We start from the raw sequence: 18,416 nt of genomic DNA on the forward strand, positions 1-18,416 counted from the left end.
GGGTAATTTGAAAGTAGTCAATACACACACACACACACACACACACACACACACACACACATTCTCACCTAGGACCAGTTTGGTGTAGCAATCCACCTACGAGTATGGGTTTTAAGCGTGGAAGGAAACCAGAGAACTTGGTGTGGGGAAACCGAAACAGACGTGTAGAAAGTGCAAAACTCAACATCGAAAGTAACACTTTGTAGCCATCGTACTACCATGCCACTTGTTTATAATGATTTAGATACAAATAATGCTTAAAAGAAGGGGGGGGGGAGAGATAGCACTTGCTCAAAATGGCTGCCCTTATAACATTACAGTGGCGTTCCTCCTATTAACAGTTGTAAAAAAATTTTTCCCTTTGGTATTAACCAAGTTACTTAATTAATGTGTTAATGAACTGTTCTTGTTTTTCCAAATAAAAAAGGATATCAGATATCAGATCAACATGTGCCAGCAAATGGGCACTAAGGCTGCACTGGGAAAAAGGTTGGAAAAAAAAGTCCAACATTCCATAGAGATATAATACTTGTAATTAAGTGATCAGCCTAGTGTTCTCTCACACACACACGCACATGCAAAGACAAGACATTAGGAAAACCCCCAGAGTGAACATAATGGCATAGCTTAAATAATTACCTCACTACATTTTTTTCCACCCACATACTCCTGTGAGAGGAGTTGATGTGTGTGTGTGTGTGTGTGTGTGTGTGTTGGGGTGAGGGGGTTGATGTGTGTATTACAGAAGTTAATTGTTTTACTGGGACTTCAATGCTCACGTGGGCAATGGCAGTGAGACCTGGAGGGGTGTGATTGGGAGGAATGGCCTTCCTGATCTGAGCCCGAGTGGTGTTCAGTTGTTGGACTTTTGTGCTATGCACGGTTTGGCCATAACAAACACCATGTTCGAGCATAAGGGTATCCATAAGTGCACGTGGCACAAGGACACCCTAGGCTGCAGATCAATGATTGACTTTGTCATCGTTTCATCTGATCTACGACCGTATGTCTTGGACACTCAGGTGAAGAGAGGAGCAGAGCTGTCAACTGATCACTACCTGGTGGCGAGCTGGATCAGATGGCAGGGGAGGAGGCCGGACAGACCGAGCAGGCCCAAACGAGTAGTGAGGATATGCTGGGAACGTCTGGTGGAGGCTCCCGTCCGTCAGATCTTCAACTGTCACATCCAGCAGAGCTTCAACTGCATACCGGGGGAGGATGGGGACATTGAGTCCGAGTGGACTATGTTCCGCACCTCCATTGCTGAAGTGGCCATGCAGAGCTGTGGCTGCAAGGTTGTTGGTACCTGTCATGGCGGTAATCCCCAAACACGCTGATGGACACCTGTGGTGACGGGAGCCGTCAAGCTGAAGAAGTCCTATCGGGCTTGGTTAGCCTGTGGGTCTCCAGAGGCAGCTGACAGATACCGACGGGCCAAGCGGAATGCGGCTCTGGCAGTCACTGAAGCAAAAACTTGGGTGTGGGAGGATTTCGAAGAGGCCATGGAAAGTGACTTTCGGTCGGCTTTGAAGAGATTCTGGCAAACCATTCGGCAGCTCAGGAAAGGAAAACAGTGCTCTGTCCCTACTGTTTACAGTGAGGATGGAGTGCTGTTGACCCCAACTGGGGACATCATCCAACGGTGGAAGGAATACTTTGAGGATCTCCTCAATCCCACCTTCATGTTGTCCGAGGAGGATGCAGAGTCTGAGAGTGTTTGGGAGGACTCGCCTATCACAGGGGCTGAGGTTGCCGAGGTGGTTAAAAAGCTCCTCGGTGGCTGGGCTCATGGGGGTGGATGAGATTCATCCTGAGTTCCTGAAGGCACTGGATGTTGTTGGGCTGTCTTGGCTGACACGCCTCTTCAACATTGTGTGGAGGTTGGGGACAGTGCCTCTGGATTGGCAGACTAGGGTGGTGGTCCCCCTTTTTAAAACGGGGGACCGGAGAGTGTGTTCCAACGATAGGGGGATCACACTTCTCAACCTCCCTGGGAAAGCCTATGCTGGGATGCTGGAGAGGAGAATTCGGTCAATAGTCGAACCTCGGATTCAGGAGGAACAATGCGGTTTTCATCCCAGAACACTGGACCAGCTCTTTACCCTTGCAAGGGTACTGGAGGTGCATGGGAGTTTGCCCAGTCAGTCTACATGTGTTTTGTGGACCTGGAGAAGGCTTACGACCGTGTCCCTCGTGGTGCCCTGTGGGGGGTGCTTCAGGAGTATGGGGTTCAGGGCCCACTACTGCAGGCCATTCGGTCCCTGTATGACCGGAGCAGGAGTTTGGTTTGCATTGCCGGCAGTAAATCGGACTCATTCCTGGTGCATGTTGGACTCCACCAGGGCTGTCCTTTGTCACTGGTTCTGTTCATAACTTTTATGGACAGAATTTCTAGGCACAGCCAAGGGGCGGAGGGTGTCTGGTTTGGTGGCATCACGTCTCTGCTTTTTGCGGATGATGTGGTCCTGTTGGCTTCATCAATCTGTGACTTACAGCATGTGCTGGGATGGTTTGCAGCCGAGTGCGAAGCGGCTGGGATGAGGATCAGCACCTCCAAGTCCGTGGCCATGGCGCTCAGCAGGAAACAGGTGGAGTGCCTACTCCAGATCAGGGGAGAGTCGCTACCTAAAGCAGAGGAGTTTAAGTATCTCGGGGTTTTTTCATGAGTGTGGGTAAGGTGGCGCGGGAGTTGGAAAGAAGGATCGGGGCAGAGTCAACACTGATGCGGACGCTAAACCGGTCCGTTGTGGTAAAGAGAGAGCTTAGCCAAAAGGCAAAGCTCTTAATTTACTGGTCCATCTATGTTCCCACTCTCACCTATGGTCATGAGCTATGGGTAGTGACTGAAAGAATGAGATCGCAGATACAAACGGTAGAAATTAGTTTTCTCTGCAGGGTGGCTGGGCTCTCCCTTAGAGACAGGGTGAGAAGCTTGGTCATTCGGGAGAGACTCTGAGTAGAACTGCTGCTCCTCCACATCGAAAGGAATCAGTTGAGGTGGTTTGGGCACCTTGTTAGGATGCCCCCTGGACACCTCCCAAGAGAGGTTTTCTGGGTATGCCCCACTGGGAGGAGACCCCGGGGCAGACCCTGGACACACTGGAGAGATTACATCTCTCAGCTGGCCTGGGAACGCCTCGGTATTCCCCCAGAAGAGCTGGTGGAGGTGGCCAGGGAGATGGAAGTCTGGGCTGCTCTGCTTAGGCTGCTACCCCCGCAACCCGGATCCAGATAAGCGGTAGAGGATGGATGGATGGATGGATGGATGGATGGATGGATCAGATCATGGTAATACCTCTATAAACTATGATGAATAGGCAGGAAAGATCCTTGGCTGAAAGATCTCATCTCATCTCATCTCATTATCTCTAGCCGCTTTATCCTGTTCTACAGGGTCGCAGGCAAGCTGGAGCCTATCCCAGCTGACTACAGGCGAAATGGCTGAAAGATCGATTTGCGAAACTCTAAACTGTAACTGCGACCTTTTAATGCTGGAAATATCTATAAAACCAGATAAATAGGAATGGAAGAGAAAATACAGGTTTTTGTATGCGTGTGATGATTCAAATACTGGAACAGTGCCAGCTAAAAATTTTCCTATCACTCCCGTGAGCATTTTCAATGCCCCAAATCAGCAACAAATGTCAGTTTGATTTAAACTCAGCTGCTGAGTGGCACAGAAACCAAACTGAATGAAAAAGAAAGCACATTAAGCTTCAACTTGCAAAAAAAAGTAAAAAGGAAAGCAGGGGGGACATTTTCAAAAGGTCTTTTTTTATTTTACCAACAGCAGCACAAGCCATTTTTGTCGACACACAATACATGGATGTCAAGTTTGATGGAAAGACTTGATAGGGGGCAGAACAGAGGGGTGAGTATGAGCTAACCTGACACAGCCTTACATCACTGGATTTTTTTTAAACAAGCAATTCAGAGAGAACAATGAACAACAGAATGTTACTTAGTGCTTGAGATCCTTGAATATAATCCCACACAGTTTGACTTCGTTCATTAAGCAGGAAGGGTCTTCAGAGCTGCCATAATCTTCAAAGGTACAGTGTCTTGCAAAAGTATTCATCCCCCTTGATGTTTGTCCTGTTTTGTCGCATTAGAAGCTGGAATTAAAATGGATTTTCGAAAGGTTAGTACCATTTGATTTACACAACATGCCTACCACTTTTAAGGTGCAGATTTTTTTTGGGTGACACAAACAATAATTAAGACAAAAAAAAGAAATCTGGAGTGTGCACAGGTATTCATCCCCTTTCATATGAAACCCCCAAATAAGAGCTGGTCCAACCAATTCACTTCATAAGTCACATAATTAGTTGATTAAGATCCACCTGTGTGCAATCAAAGTGTCACATGATCTGTCACATGATGTCTGTATAAATCAACCTGTTCTGGAAGGACCCTGACTCTGCAACACTACTAAGCAAGCAATATGAAAACCAAGGAGCCTCCAAACAGGTCAGAGACAAAGTTGTGGAGAAGTATAGATCAGAGTTGGGTTATAAAAAAATCATCCCAAACTTTGAATATCCCACGGAGCACCATTAAATCCATTACAGCAAAATGAAAAGAATACGTCACCAATACAAACCTGACAAGAGAAGGCCGCCCACCAAAACTCACAAACCAGGCAATGCAACAAAGACACCAAAGAGAACACTGAAGGAGCTGCAAAGATCCACAGCAGAGATGGGAGTATCTGTCCATAGGACCACTTTAAGGCATACACTCCACAGAGTGGGGCTTTATGGAAGAGTGACTAGAAGAAAAAAGTCATTGCTTAAGAAAACACGTTTGGAGCTTGCCCAACAGCATGTGGCAGACTCTCCAAACACATGGAAGAAGATTCTCTGGTCAAATGAGACTAAAATTGATCTTTTTGGTCATCATGGGAAACACCATGTGTGGCACAAACCCAACACCCTGAGAACATCATTCCTACAGTGAAGCATGGTGGTGGCAGCATCATGCTGTGGGGATGTTTTTCATCTGCAGAGACAGGAAAGCTGGTGAATTGAAGGAAAGATGGATGGCACTAAATACAGGGCAATTCTGGAGGTAAACCTGTCTGAGTCAGCCAGAGGTTTGAGACTGGGACAAAGGTTCACATTCCAGCAGGACAATGACCCTAAACATACTGCTAAAACTACACTGGAGCAGTTTAAAGGGAAACATTTAAATGTCTTGGAATGACCTAATCAAAGCCTAGACCCCAATCCAACTGAGAATCTGTGGCATAGCTTGAAGATTGCTGTACACCAACGCAACCCATCTAACATGGAGTTGGAGCAGTTTTGCCTTGAGGAATGGGCAAAAATCCCAGTGGCTAGATGTGCTAAGCTAATAGAGACATATCCCAAGAGACTTGCAGCTGGAATTGTTGCAAAATGTAGCTCTAAAGTATTGACTTTGTTGGGTGAATACCTATGCACACTCCAGATTTGTTTTTTCATCTTAATTATTGTTTGTATCACAATTAAAAAAAAACACCCTTAAAGTGGTAGGCCTGTTGTGTAAATCAAATGGTGCTAACCCCCCAAAAATCCATTTTAATTCCAGCTTGTAATGCAACAAAACAGGACAAACACCAATGGAGGGTGAATACTTTTGCAAAACACGGTACATTTTATTTTTAAAAAGTCTATTATTATGAAATTTAGACTATGCTAAGCTTGCGCCATACCAGTGTCTGTGACTGAGCTGTTAGTATGCTGTTAATATCCCAACGTAAAAATCTGCATGATTCAATTTGATCATTGTGTTTCCTGAACTCGTTTTTGAGTGTTTATGCACTGAGTAACTCAATCCAATTGAAATTTCACAATTCTTCCAGGAAATATCTGAAGTAAATCCTACAATAATAATGCATGTCTTTCACCTGTTTCTGCCAGTGTGTGCATGCAAATGCTGTGCATATTGTTTCTAGATCATTCAGAGTGATGACCTCAGTAGATATCTCAGTAGACTGGTGTGTTTTTTATTTGTTTCCTTGTGGTTTCTGCTTTAGATGAGGCTCCCTGGGCTCCTTATACGTAATTTACTTCTCATAAATCCTAATCGGGCTGTAATGACGCCTGACAGAAGGCGTCTGTTTGTTGTGGATTTCATTTAATTCTTCATGGTACTCATTAGGGAATTTATTTCAGTAAACTGTGCAAAAAATTACAACATTTTACCTTTCAAATGTCAATGAAGTCACATCTATTAGCAACATTTAAAACAAACCATAGGATTTTTTTTTTTTAAACAGTCAAATCTGGAGGGGAAAAAAACAAGCTTATTTACATTTGGACTTATGTTGATGATACTTTTATCCAATGATATCAAATGAGAATTCACTGCAATCATATATCTGTGCAGTTGACTTATGATGGAACTATGAGGCTAATGTAGGCAAGATAGACACTGGTTTAGCATTTTGTACCATACGTTTTTCCAACAGGAAAACCTGTTTGAATCAGCCAGAGGTTTGAGACTGGGATGAAGGTTCACGTTTCAGCAGGACAATGACCCTAAACATACTGCTAAAGCTACACTGAAGTGGGTTAAAGGGAAACATTTAAATGTCTTGGAATGGCCTAATCAAAGCCCAGACCGCAATCCAATTGAGAATCTGTGCCTTAACTTGAAGATTGCTGTACACCAACGCAACCCATCTAACATGAAGGAGTTGGAACAGTTTTGCCTTGAGGAATGGGCAAAAATCCCAGTGGCTAGATGTGCTAAGCTAATAGAGACATACCCCAAGAGACTTGCAGCTGTAATTGCAGTAATAGGTGGCTCTACAAAGTATTGACTTGGAGGGGTGAATACTATGCACACTCCAGATTTCTGTTTTTTCATCTTAATTATTGTTTTGCACCTTTAAAGTTGTAGGCATGTTGTGTAAATCAAATGGTACTAACCCCCCAGAATTCCATTTTCAATTCTAGCTTGTAATACAGTAAAACAGGACAAACACCAAGGGGGATGAATACTTTTGCATGACACTGTATAACAGCAATAAACCATGATGGATGAAGCTTTAGTCCTGGTTACTTTCAGGTTTTAAACAGTGTCATAAAATGTACTTTCATACTCCTTTTCAACCGACAGAGAATAGGTTCTTGAATGGGTTCCATTCAGGATTCTTTGAACCTTGGTGCCAGTTAGTGAACCGGCCCACGTTTTCACCAGTTTTGAGCAGAACCATTGCAATCAAGGATGCGTCATGAACAGAGGTTGTTGCATGATGCAAAATGGGACTAAACAATAGCAACAAGATGGCAGTGCACATTGATTACCTGCAAGCTTTTGTTCCATTATTGCAGATGTTTGTTTTCATTCTATTTTTTTCTGAAACTGTATCCTTTTCCATTATGTTCTCCATTACTGTGCTCTGCTTCCTCGCCAAACTAATGACACACCCACTGATTTCATCATGGTTCAACCAGCTATATTTTGGTTACAGGTGGGAACCACATTTTCAGGCTCTGAACCAATTTATTTTTGGTTGAAATTCTTTGATGGGGTCAAAATTTGGTGTACGGAACCCATTCCCTGTTGGTTAAAAAGGGTCATCGGTGGCTAAGGCCTGCAAGCAATGATGCATCAAACTCATCTCATCTCATCTCATTATCTCTAGCCGCTTTATCCTTCTACAGGGTCGCAGGCAAGCTGGAGCCTATCCCAGCTGACTACGGGCGAAACGCGGGGTACACCCTGGACAAGTCGCCAGGTCATCACAGGGCTGACACATAGACACAGACAACCATTCACACTCACACCTACGGTCAATTTAGAGTCACCAGTTAACCTAACCTGCATGTCTTTGGACTGTGGGGGAAACCGGAGCACCCGGAGGAAACCCACGCGGACACGGGGAGAACATGCAAACTCCACACAGAAAGGCCCTCGCCGGCCCCGGGGCTCGAACCCAGGACCTTCTTGCTGTGAGGCGATAGCGCTAACCACTACACCACCGTGCCGCCCTGCATCAAACTGGTGTTTACAAAAATGTAGCATTTAGCATCTTATGAGTATGTGCTCACAGCTATGTGCAGGGTTTCCACGAATTCAGCAGCACTTTCATCACTCAACACAATCAGCAAACAAACATTCACTCAGACATTTCCATAGACAACATCACAGGTTCTGTCTCACTTTTCTGAGATACCAAGAATAGACATTGTTATCTCAATGCTGAAGCCACATACCTGAAATCTGAGTTACATCACATGGAAATCCCAGGATGCATCCCAAGCTCCACCCTTGGTTTAATCTGGACAAACTATATTTGTATTGCAGGATTACCGGAATGAGTTCATAGCCTTGAAATGTTTTCACAATTGGTTGTTCGTGATACAAGACGATATTACACAATTTGCACACAGAAAAATTCCTAGTGTTGATTCTGTATTGAAGTCATTCTTACAAGAGCTTGAACTGAATTTTCAGAGGTTTGGGTGACCTCACAGGAATGCTGGTCTTGAACAGTCACTTTATCTTGGGTCATAGTCAAGCTGGATCTCGGTTTCTCCTCAGAGAAGTTGTGTGTGTGTGTGTGTGTGTGTGTTTTGTAATTTTTTGTGAATTTTAGCTTTCAATTAAGTCAATAACAGTAAGAATTATTTTAACCCTATAAGACTGGAATTAGCACTATGGGCACGGGGCAGCGTTATTCCAGCCCCAGTGGGCGTCTATAAACTCATGTTGCAGTCCCATTTTCTGGTCACTAGGTGACTAGTCAAAGTCCTTCCCATGCCAGGATGTGATCTTCCCAGGCAGTGTCCTGTCCTAGTACCATGGTCTAATGGATAGAGAAGCAGCTTTGGGACCAACAGTTGCTGGTTTGATTCCCTGGATGAGCAGGAATGGCTGAAGTACACTTGAGCAAGGCACCTAACTCCCAACTGCTCCCTAGGGATGTTGTACATCACTCTGGAGAAGTGTGTCTGCTAAATGCTATTAAATGTAATGTAGTACTAGCCAGGCCCTTGTAGGCAGCACCAATCTCCATAGCCCTTGGCCTCTTATGTAGTCTAGGGTTACAGTGGGGGGTTAGTCCTCTGGTAACCACAAGAGTGTGACTCCCTACTCGCATCTGTATTGCGGCATGCCTCACCAGATGGCCTTATGACGGTCTTTGGTATGAGTAGAACTTGCAATCTCCTGGTCAAGAGGTAGACACACTAACCACTAGGCCAACTCGTGGTCTAGGTGGAATAATAACTCGCTAAATAAGGTAATGAAGATGCTGCCCCATGATTTAGAAAGGAAAGCAAAATCAATGGAACAAACATTCTTTTATCTGTCAAATAGATTTTTTAAATTGATGGTCCCTCAAAAGAGGTAATTAGTATTGCAAACGGAATTTAAAATGAATGGAGATGTGAATGAGACTTGATGAAAATTAACACTGTCTGCCCCATGGACAAGCTGCCACTAGTTCTAAGGCTGCTGATGCAATCATGTACAGAAGAAATTCATTTCCAATGTGCCATTTATGTCTGTAATGGCATAATTGGGAAAAGTGAGGATTCAACACTGCAGTCGTTCATTCAGCGCAGTTTATTTTATTGTGCAGTCACACTTGTAAAATGAAAAGTGAAAAACTGGGATGCAATAAAAGTCTGAGGCAGAGCAAATGACTTCTCCTGTGCTATGGCAAGAACTCATGTGGACCACACCCCACTTAATCCCTCCACACTGGTTTGGCACAGCAACACTCGCACTCAATCCAGCCTGGCTTCCTGTGCTGAAATACAAAGCCCTCGCTCAAAAAAAAAGAAAGATATTTCCTTCATTGTTTCTTGACAACACAGTGGGCAATTCTTGCTTTGGTATGGGCTGAACTCCAGGCTCCTGCACAACTGCCCTAAACTTAACAGCTGGCAGTGCGTGTGTGTGAGTAAAAATGTGCGCGCAACAGAACAATTAGTATTAATGATGCTTTTCTGTCCAAGCCTCAAAACCCACAAAGAATTGGAATGGATAAAAAGTAAGATGAATTAGGGTGAGGGACAGGGGGGTGAAGTTGGGAATTCTTGGTTAAAAAGAAGGGTTTTTTTTCCCTAATAGAGGCGGGGCTTCAGTTTCTGTGGTTGGTGCTGATGGCTCCAGTGACATTTAAAATCCAACACAGACATTGCTTTATTAAAATGAGAGAGATATTAACTTATGACCACAGGATGCTGGCAGTATCAGTGATTCAGTCATCTTGAGGTTTATCTCCACCCTTCTCAAGCAATCTCTAAATCATTTCTAGCTCATACAGGAATGTTTCAATAATGCAATAAGGATAAAAATCTTAATACAGAAGAGTAACAACATTCAAAACCAAAAGCTCAAATGAGGTTTGTTTTGTTGGTGGTATAAAAATGCCAAACGCTAAAGCATCACCAAGCCCAAGCGGAATCAAAACAATTCCTTTTCTATTAACTTTAAATTGGAAGAGTTTGGATTCATGCAAGTCATTCATGTTGGCGTTCCTGTAGGCCATTTCGGTGAATGGGATGGAGAAATGAATCAGCATTCGTATATTGGAGGATGGGGGTCGTTTACACACCTAGCCTGATAACTCAAGCCCATACCAATTTGTTTCTGTCTCATTTAAGTGAAAGGTGTCATCATTTCAGGGTTGTTGCAAGATTGATTGCTCTTAATGGACTGCTATTTCTTTTCTTTTTCTTAGCACTGGTAAACGCTTCAGATGAAGTCTAGGCTACATCCACACGACAACGGCAACAAGATTTTATTAAAAAAATATCGCGTCCACATGGGCAACGGATCAGTAAAATATCAGGTACATATGGCAACGCAACGCTTGCTGAAAATGATGCAATACACATGCCACACCTCTACGTGCACTGTAAGACGGTCCCATCAGAGACACCAGAACAATAGAAGAAGTAGGACGCATGCGCATAAACCCCTTCTTCTACACGGCGTGAAGCACTCACAGGAACAAGCACACAACAACAAGAAGAAGATGGCTGCGACTACGTGAGGAAATCGTGCCTTCTGTGTGTACAAATTAGTTTTATTAGTGTGCATAGTTTTATATAACTTAATTTTCTTATTGTGTGTGAACATTTTGAAAAGCATTTTTATATAATTTATATAACTTTTTATATTGTGTGTGAACATTTTGAAAAGCAGTCTTCTCCAATAAAAAAAAAGAAATTCAAGAAATGGTTCAGTTACTTGTTTATTTAAAAGAAAAGCTGTATACAAAAGTGAATGCAATGCAGTGGTTCATACAAAACAGCGAGAGTGCTGCTTGTTCTAGTCATGTAGTTGTGATGTCATCGTAAACAAATCCGTTCTACTCATCCAGACGACTTCGCAACGGCGCTGTTGCCAGATTTTTCCACTCTGGAACCCGTTCTCATTTTGGGGCACCCAAAACGCCGGTGCCGTGTGGACGCCAGGCCGAAACGATAAACAATTTTATCAGATTCACCTGAATCCGTTGCCGTGTGGACAGCCTCTTAATTGTAAATGTCTTCTTCATTCCATATACTGAGATGGCATTTCAATCTCCTGTCCAAACCGTTAGGGAGTGATATGACCATTTTTAAAAACAAGATTGGGCAGTATGGTGGTGTAGTGGTTAGTACAGCAGAGATGGGCAAAATACCCAACTTCATTACTTAAGTCAAAGTACAGATCCCACTGGTCAAATGTTATTCCGATACAAGTTGTACAGTCAAATTTTTACTGAAGTTAAAGTACTTGCTTTTAAAAATACTTAAGTATTAAAAGTACATTTTCTGTCAATGCGTAGTTGTATTATTGCCACAACGCTTACAAAACCTAATGCCGTTACCAAAGACAGAAATGTGAATTCACAAAATGAACGCATGCTGTATCATGGTGGTTTAATGTTAAGCTAGCTAGGCAGTGAAACTCCACCTGAAATGCTAGCAAATGCTTTTCAAACTCAAAATCATATTGGGTAGCTAATGTTACTAGAAAAGAAACTGTTCTACATTCTGTTTATTTGGCAAGATTATGCTAACATATTTCTGAAAGGACTTCAGATAAGTTAATGTTGTTCATGTTAGCATAACTCCGTTTTTACATGCTAACTAACACTGTCCAAGTTAACTAAATATGTGTAAACGTTAGCCGTGGACAAGGCTATGGCAACTTGGTGGGCAAATCCATAGAAAGTCACTTGACTAACCAGACTGCATAGCTACATTTCCAATGTTATCACTAGCTCTAAAAGCACAGACAATTTCATTGCAAGCTTTCTCTTGGAATAAAACATTTATATACCTCAATATGCTTCCGCAGGTTGCATGGCGAGTTTTTGTAGGCCATTATATGGATCGTTTTTGGCAAACAAGGCAAACATTTATAACGAAACGAATCTTTAATCCTTTCAGAAAACTGAAACATGGGTTCTAGCTATAGCCATGAGTGCATGCATTCTCCAGAACAACGGCCTCCTTCCATTCTGCTATCAACTGATTGTGTTAAATAATGCTGCTAAGAAATAAGTGAACTTGATTTTATACAGTCTATGGACGTGACCTGACCCTAGTGATTACTGATAGGCTGTCTCAGTGTCATCTGTGAAAAAAACAATCACGTTTTGGAAAAGGGGAGAAAAAAAAAACCCATCCACTTTCAAAGCTGCTTCATAGTAATGAGGACCTTGAAAAAAATGTAGTGAAGTGAAAAATACAATATTTGCCTTCAAATGTAGTGAAGTTAAAGTAAAAAGTTTCCAAAAAAAATACTCAAGTAAAGTACACATACTCAAAAAGTGTACTTAAGTACAGTACTCAAGTAAATGTACTTTGTTACTATCCATCTCTGTAGCACGGTCATCTCACAGCAAGAAGGCCTCGTTTTCAAACCTGCTGGTCAACCGAGGACCTTTCTGGTGGAGTTTGCATGTTCTCCTCATGGCTACATGGGTTTCCTCCAGGTGTTCTGGTTTCTTTCCAAAGACATGTGGATTAGGTCAACTGGCTATTCTAAAGCTGCTTTTACATGGGCAGTGGGAACAAGTTGCGCCCACTTTCCTTTGTGTTTACACGCTCACACTATTGTTGGCAAACCGGAAGTTAGCCAGGTAAACACAAAAGTCAAAGTCCCTCTCACGCCAGAATCTGGTCTTCCCAGGCAGTCCCCTGTCCCAGTACTAACCAACTCTTTATGGCATACGGGTGCGATGCAGATCTCTGTTTCGATAGCCCTCGGCCTCTCGCCTATTGAGGTATTTCACTCACGTGACCAAGTCATGTGACGCTGCCATTTTGGACGGCACGGCTCGAATCAGTTTGAATGCGAGGAAGGCGACAAACGAAAAACATAAAAGAAAAAGGAGCGAGATGCAGAAAACACCTTCACTATCCAGCGACGTAGGGCATTTACAGGGCGAGCAGAGGGAGAGGCATTTGCAAAAATTGAGGTTAGCAGGCTTGGAGAACGACGTTTACCTGCTTCCACCAGGATTGTTCACTGACGTACGGAAGTACACGAAGCCCTCGTCTTTACCTGACTTCGGCCCACATGATCTGTATACCTATGTCATTAAAAACCCATCGCCATACACAGGTATTGATCTGAAAGCGTATACGAGTTTGGATGCCTACAAATATTTTGTGTCAGGCTGGGTAACATGCCTACATCAGCGGGTCGTCCCTGGAGCCGGTGGTCGCCATCTGATTACAGCTAAGGTTTGTTCACATTTTCATTTACTTTCGGTCCTCAGGATAAACAAAATGTTATTAAATGTCATTGAAATAACTTCTTAGTCTGTTGAGACATGGCCCGTTATAAATTTGCTGTTACCAGGCAATGACCAAGAACTGTATTATTAGGGTCGGTGTAGTTGTAGCAGTGTATTAGCAACTAGCTGTTAGCACTAGCTAATGTCAACAACATCGTAGCTGGTATGTTACTGTAGCAATATTTACGTTCAGTCATTTGGATGACTGTTAAAACCTTTCAGTCTCAAGTTTTTCCTTTACTGGATTTACTAGTTTACTGAGCTAGCGCGCTCGGCCAAGCCGGGAGCCATCGCGCGCTCGCCGGCCGAGCCGGGAGCCATCGCGCGCTCGCCGGCCGAGCCGGGAGCCATCGCGCGCTCGCCGGCCGAGCCGGGAGCCATCGCGCGCTCGCCGGCCGAGCCGGGAGCCATCGCGCGCTCGCCGGCCGAGCCGGGAGCCATCGCGCGCTAGCTCAGTAAACTAGTAAATCCAGTAAAGGAAAAACTTGAGACTGAAAGGTTTTAACAGTCATCCAAATGACTGAACGTAAATATTGCTACAGTAACATACTAGCTACTGTTGTTGACATTAGCTAGCTTGCCGTCCAAAATGGTGGACACCGGGGCGTCACGTGACCCTGTGACGTCAGGTGAAATACCTCAATACAGCTAAGGTTAGAGTGGGGGGCTGGTCCTCTGGTAAGCACCAGAGTTTGATTTCCCCACTAGCATCTGTATTGCAGCATGCCTTGCCAGATGGTAGGAGGTACCATTTTTATGATGGTATTTGGTATGACCCAACCACAAGTAGAACTCGTGATCTCCCAATGGAGAGGTGGACACACTAACCACTAAGCCAACTCGCGGTCAAACACAAAACTGCGTATGTGCGAATCGGTGATCAAGAAGCAAAATGGCGGGTGAAGATGAAAGGCATGCTTTCATATTTTTCAACATTTTCATGGCTCTTATAAGAAAAAGACAGTGACGAAGGCTCTAGAACATAAACACAAATGCATGGTGTTGCATCAGGATGTTCCAAGAACGTCAACGGTGGGAGAGAATCACTTTTATGTTTATGTTGATGACAGTAATTCCTTTCCTTGTCCAACGCTCAGTCTGGAGTTATGAAAGGTAATGAGTTTACTGCGAAGCGGTCTTGTCCGGATGATAAATGACCCGTATGAACACTACCGCACACACACATAAGCCTTCCTACTTGCTACCGATTTTGTTTAGACAGTAAGCAGGAGCAAGTTACACTCAGAGCAAGATGTTCCGGAACTAGTTGCACCCACGTGGGCGCCACGGTGGTGTAGCGGTTAGCATGGTCGCCTCACAGCAAGAAGGTTCCGGGTTCGAGCCCAGCGGCCAGCAAGGGCCTTTCTGTGTGGAGTTTGCATGTTCTCCCCGTGTCTGCATGGGTTTCCTCCAGGTGCTCCAGTTTCCCCCACAATCCAAAGACATGCAGTTAGGTTGACGTGGGGCGGCCTTGGGCTGAGGTGCCCTTGAGCAAGGTACCTAACCCCTGACTGCTCCCCGGGCGCTGTGTGGCTGCCCACTGCTCTGGGTGTGTGTGCATGTGTTCATTGCTTCAGATGGGTTAAGTGCAGAGGATGAATTTCACTGTGCTTGAAGTGTGCATGTGACAAATAAAGGTTTCTTCTCTTCACTGGTGTCAAATTGTTCCAGAACAAATCATGTTTAGACAGGCAGTTGCGCCGGGGCAACTTGCTCTGGGGACAACTTGTTCCGGCACAAGTGCCCATGTTAAAGCAGCTTAAGTTGCCCCTACCGTAAGTGTAAATATGAGTGTGAATGGCTACCTGATTCTCTGTGTTAGCCCTACTATAGACTGACGACCTGTCCAGGTTGTACTCTGCCTCTCACCCAACCCAGTGTCAGTTGGGATCAGCTCCAACTCACCCACAACCTGCAATAGATAAGCAACATAGAAAGTAAATGATTTTATTTACTTCGTCAATTGATAAAAAAAAAAACATACTGGAGTCTTGTTTCCAATGGCATCTGCTCTGGTGTAGAACTCCAGAAGAAAAAGATCTAAGTGTTTGAGGAATGTATTGGTATGACTATAAAGAAGAGATTAGTATGCATTTAAGTAATACATCAGTGCAAGGAATGGATTATTTTGATTTTGATAAATGTATTGACACACTATCAGAAATAATAGCTTCTGAAGTGTTCATAGTTCTACTTTCAAAAGGGGTTTTATATTCGGAATATTTTCTCAGAGGAAAGTTTTAGTGTTACAGCCAGGCTTGCAGGACTCGGACTCGAGTCCAACTTGTGCCCTAATTTTAAGGACTCGTGACTTGACTTGGACTTGAGCACTCATGACTCAGACTCGTGCATTAACTGCATTCGGACTCATAAATTGGAGACAAGGACTCTGATTTTTTTCTTTATTTTTTTGTAACATGCCATAATAATTTGGCATAAAATATTTCTATCTACATTAATTTTTATACTAATTTTGTGCAAGAGAATGCACAGTCACCTGTTCATACATCATGTTCAGGAACAAATTAACATTATTGGGCTTAAATGCCTGGAGAGAACGCCCTTAGGATTGTCTGCTTTGCTTATTGAGGTATTTCACCCACGTGACCAAGTCATGTGATGCTGCCATTTTGGACGGCACGGCTCGAATCAGTTTGAATGCGAGGAAGGCGACAAACGAAAAACATAAAAGAAAAAGGAGCGAGATGCAGAAAACACCTTCACTATCCAGCAACATAGGGCATTTACAGGGCGAGCAGAGGGAGAGGTATTTGCAAAAATTGAGGTTAGCAGGCTTAGAGAACGACCTTTACCTGCTTCCACCAGGATTGTTCACTGACGTACGGAAGTACACGAAGCCCTCGTCTTTACCTGACTTCGGCCCACATGATCTGTATACCTATGTCGTTAAAAACCCATCGCCATACACAGGTATTGATCTGAAAGCGTATACGAGTTTGGATGCCTATTTGTGTCAGGCTGGGTAACATGCCTACATCAGAGGGTCGTCCCTGGAGCCGGTGGTCGCCATCTTATTACAGCTAAGGTTTGTTCACATTTTCATTTACTTTCGGTCCTCAGGATAAACAAAATGTTATTAAATGTCATTGAAATAACTTCTTAGTCTGTTGAGACATCGCCCGTTATAAATTTGCTGTTACCAGGCAATCACCAAGAACTGTATTATTAGGGTCGGTGTAGTTGTAGTAGTGCACTAGCAGCTAGCTGTTAGCACTAGCTAATGTCAACAACAGTAGCTGGTATGTTACTGTAGCAATGTTTACGTTCAGTCATTTGGATGACTATTAAAACCTTTCAGTCTCAAGTTTTTCCTTTACTGGATTTACTAGTTTACTGAGCTAGCATGCTAGGGCAAGCTGGGAGCTAGCGCGCTCGGGGAAGCTGGGAGCTGGCGTGCTCGGGCAAGCTGGGAGCTGGCACGCTTGGGCAAGCTGGGAGCTGGCGCGCTCGGGCTAGCTGGGAGCTGGCGCGCACTAGCAGGCCGGCGCATGCTAGCTCCCAGCTTGCCCGAACGCGCCAGCTCCCAGCTTGCCCGAGCGCGCTAGCTCAGTAAACTAGTAAATCCAGTAAAGGAAAAACTTGAGACTGAAAGGTTTTAACAGTCATCCAAATGACTGAACGTAAACATTGCTACAGTAACATACTAGCTACTGTTGTTGACATTAGCTAGCTTGACGTTCAAAATGGCGGACACCGGGGCGTCACGTGACCCTGTGATGTCAGGTGAAATACCTCAATACAGACTTCTTGTGCAGTGGGAAAAAATGCACTGCTGTGTGGTCCATATGTAGAAGAACTATCGAGGAGATGACGAGGACAACCTCGAACTTCAATCGTCATTTGGCAAGACTCCACCCAGAGAAGGAAGTGACACGCTATGTTCATTGCTCTGTTGATAGCAGGGCTTGCTGACCGATGAACTAGCTAGTGTTAACCCTCTCCCATGTTATTTGCCCTGTTGATAGTGGGTGGAGCTTGCTGAGCGATGAACAAGCTTTTTATCTGTAGCCTATTAACTAAAATGGGGCAGTCGAGCAGGAACGTTAGTCCAACACAGGAGCAGAGACGCTTTCACATAAAGGCAGCAACAGCCACCGTCAAATGGTGCGGTTGGAGTCTTGTTCTCGGACTTGACTTGAAATTTTCTTTCATGACTTGGACTTGAACACTGGGGACTCGAAACTGGACTCGGACTCGAGGTTTAGTGACTCGACTACAACACTGGTTACATCACATATTTAAGGGACAACCCAATGAAGTATTTACAGTTATGAACATCACAAATTGGAAGAATGGTTCAGTTTGAGTGTGTATCTGTGATAGTTTGAGGAATGGAATACTAGTCACAAAAAAGTTTTATGGATGGATCAGTATGCTACCGTACATACCTTGCTGGGGAGAAGATTGCTTGACATAACAAGGAACGTGATTAAGACATACAGTACTGTGTAAAAGAAATACTGCAGAGCAAAGATCTCATCTCATTATCTGTAGCCGCTTTATCCTTCTACAGGGTCGCAGGCAAGCTGGAGCCTATCCCAGCTGACTATGGGCGAAAGGCGGGGTACACCCTGGACAAGTCGCCAGGTCATCACAGGGCTGACACATAGACACAGACAACCATTCACACTCACATTCACACCTACGGTCAATT

General features: G+C 44.0%; 1 protein-coding gene across 2 annotated transcripts in view; it reads left to right on the forward strand.

The window, feature by feature from the left end:
* Window positions 1–3,674: 3,674 nt before the first annotated feature.
* Window positions 3,675–18,416, forward strand: part of LOC132884865 (zinc finger BED domain-containing protein 4-like) — a 114,883-nt gene continuing 100,141 nt past the window's right edge. For both annotated transcript variants that reach the window (XM_060918882.1, XM_060918881.1), the window contains exon 1: window positions 3,675–3,871. The gene's annotated coding sequence lies outside the window, so the exon portion shown is untranslated. The remainder of the gene's footprint in view (window positions 3,872–18,416) is intronic.

This window comes from Neoarius graeffei, chromosome 4, assembly GCF_027579695.1.
Source record: "Neoarius graeffei isolate fNeoGra1 chromosome 4, fNeoGra1.pri, whole genome shotgun sequence".
Classification (NCBI taxonomy): Eukaryota; Metazoa; Chordata; class Actinopteri; order Siluriformes; family Ariidae; genus Neoarius; species Neoarius graeffei.